Raw genomic sequence first — 12030 nt, forward strand, 5'->3', positions numbered from 1 at the left:
ATGAGTGATTGTTCTAATGAGGTGACCAGTTGGTCACCAGGTGGTCAGTTGCGTTGTATATTAGACGGGGTGTGGTCCCGCATGATTCGCGATGGGTAGAGAGAGGTTTATTGCGAATGGTTACACACACACACACACACACACACACACACACACACACACACACACACACACACACACACACACACACACACACCACTTCCCCAAATACACAGCCTGCAACTACTGGCTGATTGATTAATGAAGATTAAGCCACCCAAGAGGTGGCACGTGCATGAACAGCTCGTAAGTTTTTAGAGTAAATGTATACTGTGTGTGAAGTCGCATTGAAATCGACAGTCCTTAATATGTGGCTGTTACCGCGGAGGAGGATACTGCATGACAGTATTTATGAGGATGTCCATTTTCTGCACACCTTTTTTTTACCAGAATAGTGGCAGTGTTGATGGCTTCAGGGTGGTTACAGCAAGATTCAGGGACCCTTAAAGCTCTTCTAAGGTCGTTGGTTGCATCATATTCCAGGAGATAGTGAAGTAGTGTCTTGTCTGTGATTGTTTGGTAGCAGATGCATTCCCAATCTCTGGGTTCCCGAATTTCCCAGTTGTATTTGTAACCTAGACGTAGTCTATATAATCAATCTGCTATATCCCTGTGGATCCCAATCGGTATATTTAGCCTGTCTAACTTGGTGACCGGAATATACCATATTCCAGATGGCAACTACTGCCTGACTACCAGATACCTATATACTTTTAGGTGAGCGGAGGCCTGAGGTGAAAGGACACACACTCTTTCTCACTCTTTCTCTCTCTCTCTCTCCTATTTTTTCAGAAGGAATGAGCGTTGGATGGTTAGGCAGCATCTTGTAAAGATCTTAAAGTTTTTCATTGCCATATTTCATTATCCTGTGGATAAAATTATTTTTGCTCTGAGTGAACTTGTGTTACATTTGTTTAATTCAATATGTGTATGGATGTTTTGGTATAATGAAACTATTGATAAAAATTCGCTGAATTATTAGACGCTCCGGCTGTTACTTGATGTTCTATCTTCCTCTATGTTTATGTATCTTTCTCTGTCAGTCCTTTCAAATTTTCCCCTCTCTCATTCTTTCTGTTTCTCTCCCACCCTCTCTCTTTCTCCTACCCTCCCATCTCCCTCCCACTATCATCCATTATGGATTACTCTGGACAATATTCTGACCATAATTCTTATTCGGTCCACAAATGGGATATGAATATTCAGCCTGGCTTTCCACCTCTTTTATGCAAATGCTGTTGATGCCAAAATTCCCAGATACTTCTGTCAATTTCATCAATGCGATTAAGAATCGGTCACAGTGATGAAAGCGGGTGGTACCAGTGAGGGGGGGGGGTCTGGTAGCTGAGCGGACAGCGCGCAGGACTCGTAACTCTGTGGCCTGGATTCGATTCCCGGACCAGGCAGAAACAAATGGGCAAAGTTTCTTTCACCCCTGATGCCCCTGTTACCTAGCAGTAAATAGGTACCTGGGAGTTTAATCGCTGTTACGAAGCTGCTTCCTGAGGGTGTGTGTGTGGGGGGGGAACTATTTAATAGTTAGTTACAGTTAATTGATAGTTGAGAGGCGGGCCGAAAGAGCAGAGCTCAACCTCCGCACGAACAACTAGGTGAATACAACTAGGTGAATACGAGTTTTTCACTATATCGAGCATTGTGTAGTCAATATACATATTTGTCCTATTGTTCATTATAATTTGTGGTCTATGTTTGTTATTTTGATAAGTCTCGTTCAGAGTTTTATGTCATACAACGATTATTTTTTAGTTAGAAACGTCAGCTAGATTAGATGATACTTAACATGAAAAATGGAGAATTACTTGGATATTGGGTTATTTTATCACAAGTATTCATATTAACACAATATTAGTGGTTTAGAATCACACACGGCTGTGTTTTCATCAATATTTGTATACATATTTTCTAATATTTTATGTAGATTTGCATAACAATTTTCTGTAATTTTCACAACATTTTCAGTCACGTTCCTTTTCTAATTTTATGAGAATTTCTTTCCTCATATTTGTTATATTTATTTAATTTATTTTCAAGTGTATTCAGTTAATTTACTCTCTCAATTTCTCTTAATGTATAATAGCTATACTATTTTCAAACTTATTTTACTGTAACAAGGTGGGAAGCATAACTTTTTGTGTTCCTACAAAAACATATCCTTTAAAAACTCATAAATAATATTTGCAGAATAAATATAGAGCAATATTATTCTGAAAACGTTTAAATAAAATATATGAAATGGCGCTCAAAATAATAAAAATAATATGACTTATTTTTATATTAATAATAAACTTTATAATTATTATAGCAAATAAGATATTAATAATTCCAATATTCATAAATCGAACACAAAAAATCCATAGATAAAATGCTTCAAATACATTGACAAAATAATAATAATTATAAGGAACAATTTAATAAAAACATTAATAATATGTATTATGCCTCTATTAATAATATGCCTCTATTGTAATTTTAATTTTAACCGTTTTGTGAATTGGACATTTATATCATGGCATATTTCATTAATCTTAATTCCTTCCTGTTACTCTTCACTCGTTATTCCAAGGAATTGGGTCTTTGTAGTGTATAGAGTGAAACACCAGTTATTATGTGAGGGAATCAACTATGGTTTCCGATACCAGTTATAGTGTAGAGCAACACAGAGTGCGTAACACCAGAAGGTATGGGAGCAAAATCAATGGCGTGGAACACTGGTGGTGGTATGGAACACCTGCAATAGTGCTTAGAAATACAGTGGGAAGTCCATTTTTTTTGCACAAAAAGAGAAAGAGGAAAGATATTGAATAAATTCTAATTATCGTCAGGACTGAACGGAAGGGTTTCACCTGAAAATACGATCATAAATCCAACAGTGTGTGTGTGTGTGATCTTCTTAACGACATAACTACCCAATAACTGGGATCCTCTTAGCAATGGATCCCCGAGTAACTATGATCCTCTTTACAACCGGTCCCGACAACTGCGCGCGATTCTTCTAAAATGGTCATACCAAAAACTTGTGATCCTCTTTATGCAATGGGGCTCAGAATTGCAGCTTGAACACGTTGTAGTTTTCCGACTCGTTTGCGCCTATAATTGAAACGAGATGGAACTCATTGCCTAAACTTGTCTTCAAAAGTTTACTGAATAATTTCAATATCCACTAAAGATCAAAATAAACGTTCGAATCAGTTTTGTATTACTGGTCATAAAACAGAACCTATTACAAATTATACTGCATATCATATGATTTGGTAATTAGAAATTATTCATATAGTGTCTAAAAATGATAAAAAATAAAAAATTAAAGATTCACTCTCACTCTTTAGCTCTTGTACAAAGCGTTTGTATATCTGGGTGAATGCACGAATACAGAACGAGTGAAAACTTATTATCTTCGTTTATCACTGAACAAAAATTGAAAAAAAAAAACTTGGAAAACGTCTTTAGCATATTGCATCTTTTCCAGACGGCGACCAGCGCGCAAATTATCTGTCTACTAATTAGGTTTCAAGGCACTTTTATCGTACAGCATAAAAACGACCTCACTGACATTTTTAATTAACATTAAAATATATAGATGAACTGTGACATTTTATCACTACACAGCCACCGAGTTAATCACACTTCAGGCTTGCCTTTCAAGGAGATGCAGACTTAACATTTCACGGTAAAGCCCACTAGCAACTATATATTCTTATTATATTTATTTTAATATATGTGAACATCAATTCACATATATTAACCTTTATTATATCTGGTCAGAAGACGTCCTAGTACGGTTCTCGAGCATATTAGGAAGTATACAATATTCCAGCTATTGTGTACAATAGCCTCTCACACATTAATGAAAATAAGTGAATCTCACGGTAGTTCTTTCCAGTAAATGCGCCATAGTTTAATAAGCTACTACAATTATTGTTGCTAAAACAATTATAACGAATAATTTTTATAAACATCAGTAAATACCGTTCATGGTTTGGATGACATTTGACTCACAGGCTAACCAGCTCGTACACGAATACATTCACTGACTAACAAACTCTCAGTCTAATAGATTTTCAGACTAACAATTAAAATCTCACAGACTCACTAAAGAGTAGAGTAATAATCTCTGAGTGAGGCGCTAATTAACATTCCTGGCTAAGCGCCACCATGGAGAAAATCAAGTTAAGTGCACTTTTCCAACTTTTTTGTTTTCGAGACATAATACTTGACCGAGAGAGCAAACATTCTCTTAGGGTCGAAAATCTCATTGTCCTCCTACGTATTCAGCTCCCCTGGAGCTAAAACAGGGAAAGCCCAAAGATTTGTATATCTTTCTGTCATACATTCCAATCCTGCACGAGCAATACAGCCACTTTTAATTGTCCAACGTGAAGCTGCAGCTGAACAAACACATGACGAATATGAGACAGATGTCGACAACGACCTGCTGGATTAAAACATTGTTATCTCGTGTATTAAATGCTATATATATTTAATCCCAACTTTACTTCCTTACACCCATTAACGTAAACATAAAATGCCTTTTACTTTCACCAATTTTAATGTTTTATTACAAGCGTTTCTGGATTCAGAGATATGGCTTTTTGTACAGGGAATTTCTGGGTTTTGTCGTTTATTATCTGGCATGGTCCTTAGCCAAATATGATATTAATAATTAAACGCCTCTAACTTCCTAATAAACTAACAGCTTCATGCTCCAAGACGAAGTAACTCTTAAAGGCTCATAGGCAGACTGACACTTACAGACTCACAGACAGACTGTCACAGACTCACAAACAAATTAACAATTACAGGCACACAGAAGACAAACACTTTTAGCTCACAGACTAGCCCTTAAAGACATAATAGCACCTACAGGTACACAGATAAATAGCAAAAATCTTTAAGTTGTGTTTTTTTTCATTGCTTGAATAACAAATATTCAATATCTCAAAATCAGCTAATATCCAAGTATCATTTCTTTTCTTTCAGAAATTTGGTACGTGTTTTTAAAGCAATTTATATGTATTTACAGTAAATATTTAACCCGAGACTAACAGGATAGAAATAATTCATCTTTACCTCGCACAGAAAAAACATGTATTTTAATGCTCTTAAATATGAATTTTGGTTATCTGTCACGCACGCGCGCGCACCCACACACACACACACACACACACACACACACACACACACACATAAGCCTACTATGACAGAGCCCAGTAGGCCCAGGAATCTGTACAGCAGTTGAGAGGCAGTTGAGAGGCGGGTCCAAAGAGCCAAAGCTCAACACCCGCAAGCACAAATAGGTGAGTACAAATAGGTGAGTACACACACACACACACACACACACACACACACACACACACACACACACACATCCTATGGGGGCCTGATAGCTGAGTAGACAACGCTCTGGACTCCAAATCTTAGGGTCCGTGTTCCATCCCCGGTGATGGCAGAAACAAAATGGGCAGAGTTTCTTTCGCCCTGGATGCCCCTGTTATCTAGCAGTAAATAGATACCTGGGAGTTAGACAGCTGTTACGGGCTGCTTCCTGGGGATGTGCTTGTGGATGGGTCTGGAAAAAAATTGTAAGAAGTTAGCAACAGTTGATTGATTGACAGTTGAGAGGCAGGCCGAAAGAGCAGAGCTCAACCCCCGCAAGCACACCCAAGTGAAATCAACTAGGTGAATACAAACATAAATACTAAAAATGTGTCTTGTTGCTGAGTGGACAGCGTTTGTTGGTCGTAATCCTAATGCTCCAGGTTCGATTAAAGGCGGAGGCGGAAAAAAATCGACAGAGTTTCTTTCACCCTTGTGCACCTGTTCACCTAGCAGTAAATAGGTACCTGAGAGTTAGGCAGCTGCTACGGGCTGCTTCCTGGGAATGTGTGTGTGTGTATGCGTGTGAATGTTAAAGAGAAATATATGTCGTAAATTAAATAGAGGAAAAATAGATTAGTTAGAAAGGCGGGTTCCAAGCGCTGAGTTTCGAGGAGCAATTTTCTCGTCACTGGTGAGGACTCTAATAGCACTTGCGGTATTTCCCTCTTCAATTTTCTTGGTGATTTGTGCTCTGACTTTGTACGTTTCCGGTATGTTGTTGTTACCATTTCTGGTAACCGTTGGGGAGAGGGGTCAGCTCAGGTAGTGAGGTTGGTTGGTTGGCGAGGGGGGGAGGGATGGGGTCAGTTTGGGGGGGAGGCGAAGTATCGAGTGGGCTATACACATGACACACAATATACAATCATATATATGTACACCAGGGTATATATGACACTGAGAATATATGGGGGTGGCACTTTGTTGTGTGTATATATATATATATATATATATATATATATATATATATATATATATATATATATATATATATATATATATATATATATATATATATATATATATAAATCGGTAGAGCCTAAAATTCCATGTAATTCATTGGACTTAACCCTAATTACAATATACAAATCAGAATTAGAACGATTTTATCATGATACCTATAATAAATAAGCTAATAAACAAATATGGATTAAAATATCATTTCGGATTAAAATACTTCAGCAAGAGTAATTAGGTTATGGTTTTATATTAACGAAGATTAAGGTCGCGTTGGAAGGGCCAATTATTAATGAAGATTTTAGGTTACGTTGAAAGTGCTACATAATAAATAAGTTTAAGGTGACTTAGGAAGCGTCACCTCTTACCTATCTTCTTCCCTCTACCCACTCTTTCTCTCTCTTTCTATCTCAATTTTCTCTCCAAATTCCGCCTTTTCTCGTAAGCCCTCTTTCATTTCTCCCCTACCCCTTTCTTTACTCCCCTCCAGCAATATCCTCCTTTCCTCCTCTCCTTCAATTCTCACCTTTCTCACTCATCTTCTAAACTCCATTCCTCCCCCCCCCCTCTCCACCTTTCTCCCTCTCTCCACATTTCTCCCTCTCTTCACCTTTCTCCTCTTCTCCCCTCAAAGCCATCTCATCTCCACACTTTCTCACCTCTTTATCCTCTCCTCCTCTCTCCCACTCACTTCTCCCATCTCTCATTTCTCTTCCTTCTGGCATTGCAATCTCCTAGTTTCCTTCCCTCTTCAAGTCTCCAACAATATGTTTAAGTATGCCGCCTTAAAATCGATTTAATACAAAAAATTATTGGTATGCAGTGACTCTTCGTCATTTCTGTTCTGATATTAAAAACCTAACGTAATCGAAAACTAAACATTTCTCCAGGTACATCTGTTTATTTCTACTGATGAATATAATTATTTTGTTAACTGCATTTAGCTACATCTCCATTTATGCAGCTACCCTGGACTATATGAAGGGGTGAACAGACTGTGAAAAAACTAGCTATGTGATGCTGAAAATCGCCATCACACAGGATGATTAGTTATACAAAGGCACGTGATAATTAGTCTGCACTGGCAATCTCTGAGTGCATTATGAGGATATCATTACAAACACAGGCGTGAGTAAGTTAGCAGTGATACTAAAACGTCCCCCATCACAAATGATGGTAAGTCATACAGGGCCATATGTACAGTAGCCAGCACTAGCAAATTTTGAGTGCATTATGAGGATATCATCAAAACAAGAGTGAATAAGGTAGCAGTGATACTAAAAGTCCCCATCTCGTAGGATGCAGATAACGGTAACCCAACCTGATCCTGGCAACCACTGTGTCGCACAGTCTGGTGGACGTTCTGTGCTGCCCATAAATAAAGGTTTCAGATCTGAACAAATCAAAGATTTTTATACTAGTACTTTCAGGTCGTTGGGAGTCAGTAATTTCTTTCCTATCAGACCTAAGTAGACCAATATAGTTTTGACAGTAGAGATGAGGATACATAGATCTAACTCAATTTCATCTTTGTTACACGCTAATTTTGCTTCAATGGATGTCTCATTATGAAGGATTATATTTATGTGTGATGCTATCCATACAAAGGAGATTCGAAACGCTTTACTCTGTGCAGCGATCAGGTCATTTATAATTGGTAGTATGAGGTTTTTTTGCTGTCGATCTTCCAGAAGTTTTCGATTGCTCGAAGAGCAGACTTTGAATCACAAAATACTATTCCACCTTTAATGTTTTTTTAATGCACTGGTAGCTAGTTGTAGTGCCGCTAGTTCTGCATGTATGGAGGTCAGCCAGTTGTTTAACATGACACTGACAGTCTTTGTACAAATATTTTTTCTATAAAACCTACATGCTGCTGCAGTCCGTCCAGAAAGAAAAAACTACAAAACTCTATGGAAAGCATGTGCCTAATTTTATTTCGTACTTGTCGAAATAACTGTCTACTTAGTTCGCAGATGTTGCTATAGATTAAAGAATGTCACTTGGGTCGAACCCAACTGGCCTATGACAAATCTCTTCATGTTTCATGTGTGAGAGTTGAGTCAGACTAGCCCCAAACGTCTGCCTTTTAACTTCGGACAGACTAAGAGATATTCTATATTAAAGACGTAAATTAAGAAATTAAATGAAGATTAGTTGTATTGACTGATATGAAGATGGGGAGAGAGAAAGAGAAAAAAAATATAGTGAGAGAGAGAGAGAAAACTGGGTTAATATCAAGGGATTGTGCAAGCGTGACCACGGCCAGGCGTCCCTGTGGCAAAATTTCCATGATTTTGGCTAATGGAGAGTTACGCGCCAGTATATTCCAACTAGCGAGGCGTTTATGGGATAAATGTTGCATTATTTTACAATCACAGTCCCTTCATCGAGGAGAGAATTTTTTTTAGCACTGTTTAAACTAGTACTTCTGCTGAGCCTCGGCTAATGAGATCTCGCGTAAAACTTCATTTAATCAGGTACAGTTGTTCGAAGGATTATTTGTGTCTTTAAGGTAAGTGGATCTCCGGAAGAGAAAGGGAAAATTTTAGCATTTCGGTTTGTTCTGGGAATGGTGTTGGTTCTCATCTAAATGATTTTGCACAAACTCCTATGCTCCTTCTTACCGCTATAGGTTATTTAATGAACTGAATCCCAATGCCCATATTCTTGTCATATGTGTTTTAATTTGTCTAGCTGTGTTAGCTTCTGCTCATTCCCTCGAGTCATTTAATTTGTTCACTGCCATCAAGCAAATAATGGTTTCACCAACGTCACAATGCGCCTCCTTTTTCCTTTCCCCTGCCGTATACTGAATATTTCCTCTATATTATATATATTAATTTCTTGAGTCATATATGTGTGTAATCAAGTCTTCTCGAGTCCGACTTTCTTTCACTCGAGTTCAGTGAGCTCCTTACTTTAATCTTTGCAGTTGGGGTACGAGCCTCTTTGCATACCTATGAACTTTTGCAAGTATGCTGTAATCCTTTAGTTTGGCTTTTCAGGCTGGGTTTGCATATATCAGATTTGGCCTCATATCTGTATGCAGTAAACTGAATACTTTCTTTCGAGATTTCCGAAATGTTATCCCTCTATTTGTTTTTAACATATGGTGATCATAGTATCTTGATAATGAGAGTCTCTGATGGCAGGTTATGCATCATACAAACTCTCAGGTGTTTCTGTACTGTTTCAGGAAGTGTTCTCCGTATAATTTCATCTTGTTTAGTAAATATATTTCATTACATGCATGTATCTATGAGGAAAACGGGCATTCATATATTAGATCACAACTCGTCCTTACAAGCAACACATCAAATATTAACGTTAGGATCCCCCAACGGACAAATAACGCGGTACTGTAAATCATCGCAGCTCAGAAACAATCACTTTTTCTATGCTGAGGTCAGAAGGTTTGTTTCTGTTTAGTTCAACCGTTTTCGTTCATTGATTAAAGCCCGTTATGACAACACGAAAGGACTGAATTAGAGTAACCCTGAAGCTTATCCAGGTCCCCCGGCTTAATTTTATAATCCATCTGTGCACTTCCTGATCATCAAATTGGCGTTGATCGTTAATATTGATTTGAATGCACTATCGTATATTAAATTGGCGTATACGTGAAATATAACTTGTCAAATTGCCGAAAATTGTGGTTTCCTACTAAATATTTGCACTCCTTCTTATGCTTTTTCACTCACCATAAGCCTCTCTTTACAGGTAAAATAATCACTTATCCATGTGAGCAACCTTCCGGTTACTTTCGCTTGATGACTCAGCTTATATGGAACTGTATTAAATGCCTTCAGAAAATCTAGAAAATGCAATCTGTTCATGCTTCGCATTCCTTGTTTGACGCTGCAGCCTTTTCGTAAAACTTCACTTCGTTCATTAAACAATATTCTAAAAGATTATTTTCTAAATAACTCGAATCACAAAATTGCCTTAAACTAAAACTGATTCAGGAAGAAGTACATTTAATTTAGCATCAAGTTGAAATAGTATAACGAACAATTTATTTCAAGCCCAATTAGTTACGTATCTAAAGCGTATCTATCCAAAATACCTACAATATCTTAATAGCTTCCAACTAAAAAAAAAAAACTCAACGTCATTTGGGCTCAAGCTCAAAATCCTCAAACCCAAAGAATCCCATATCTAGAACCTTACAAGTCCATTCAATATTAAGCCCTAATTGACTACTCTAAATACGACCATGCCCGAAAAGGCTTCATTCCAATTATAAATCACGCCAAAGTAGTCTAGTAAATATATACCAACAAATAAACTCAAACAAAAATCTCAAACACAAATTATGTTTAAACCCAAATAAACTTAAGCCTAAATACCCTTATAACTAAAATATTATTGACAGGAACGTTCAACGATGCAAAATCAAAAAATCAAACGTGAAAGAAACGATGAAATTGGCAAAAATCATCGTTTGAAAATAAGAAATTGTTATGTATTTTCTTCAATTTCTAAAAACTTTTATATATAGCAATATAATATGACTGTATATTTGGATAATTTTTTCTATAGTTGATTTATTATCTTTTTATATATGGTTGAATATTTTCACTATATATGTATTCGATTAATGTGTCTAATAATTAGTTAGATAAAAAAAAGTCTATAAATATATTATATTAATACGATATATAATTAACAAAATAGTATTACATATATATAATACTAATGTATTACATACGTAACAACATGTAAACATTCAAATTCCCTATGTGGCTAAAAATACAAACGAAAGTTATAGAGAAGATTAATTTAAAACTTTTAGGTGTGTGTGTGTGTGTGTGAGAGAGAGAGAGAGAGAGAGAGAGAGAGAGAGAGAGAGAGAGAGAGAGAGAGAGAGAGAGAGAGAGAGAGAGAGAGAGAGAGAGAGAGAGAGACGGTATCCCCCATTGCCCATGACCCAAAAAGAAGTCAATATAACCTCTAATTTTCAAAATACAGTCCTCGGTAAAAGCCCAGACATAAGCACTATGATCAACATTATTCAGGTCATATCACAACCACTGCAACCCGGGAAACAATTACCTATGCAATAAAGCGAAAGAATACAATCAGCAATAAAGCAAAAATCACGATAAGAACACACAATAAAGCATGGGAAATAGAGATAGGACAATCATAAAAGCCGTGAGCTAAGTCAAAGGGGTAAACAGAGACAGACAGAGAGACATTGTCTGTCTCCCCAGGACGTACTCGACCACTAATTTGTTGCATGTGAAAAGGAAAATGTGTCATGTCACAACTATGATGGTGCACAATTGCACCATCATAGTGGTGCAATTGTGTAAGCAAAGTACAATTGTCCGCTACTAAAGATCAAGATGTATTGATTCGTGAAGGAATCCATTAACGGGTGCTCAAGCGAACCGTTACAGAACCCCTTAAAACCAGAATGGACATTAGCGACAATAATCGTGGACGGTAGTAACACAGAGGAGCTCTCGCTGGTGCAACCTTGGCATGGCAGTGGAGTGGATGAGCTCACACATGAAGCGGATCAATTCACTCAGTATTGTAAGACTGCAACTTTGCCATGGTTTAGGGCAACACGCACACCCACGCAAGTACAGACACGCTGAACGGAGACTCAGGCACACACACACACAC

This window comes from Procambarus clarkii, chromosome 18 (assembly GCF_040958095.1).
Source record: "Procambarus clarkii isolate CNS0578487 chromosome 18, FALCON_Pclarkii_2.0, whole genome shotgun sequence".
Lineage (NCBI taxonomy): Eukaryota > Metazoa > Arthropoda > Malacostraca > Decapoda > Cambaridae > Procambarus > Procambarus clarkii.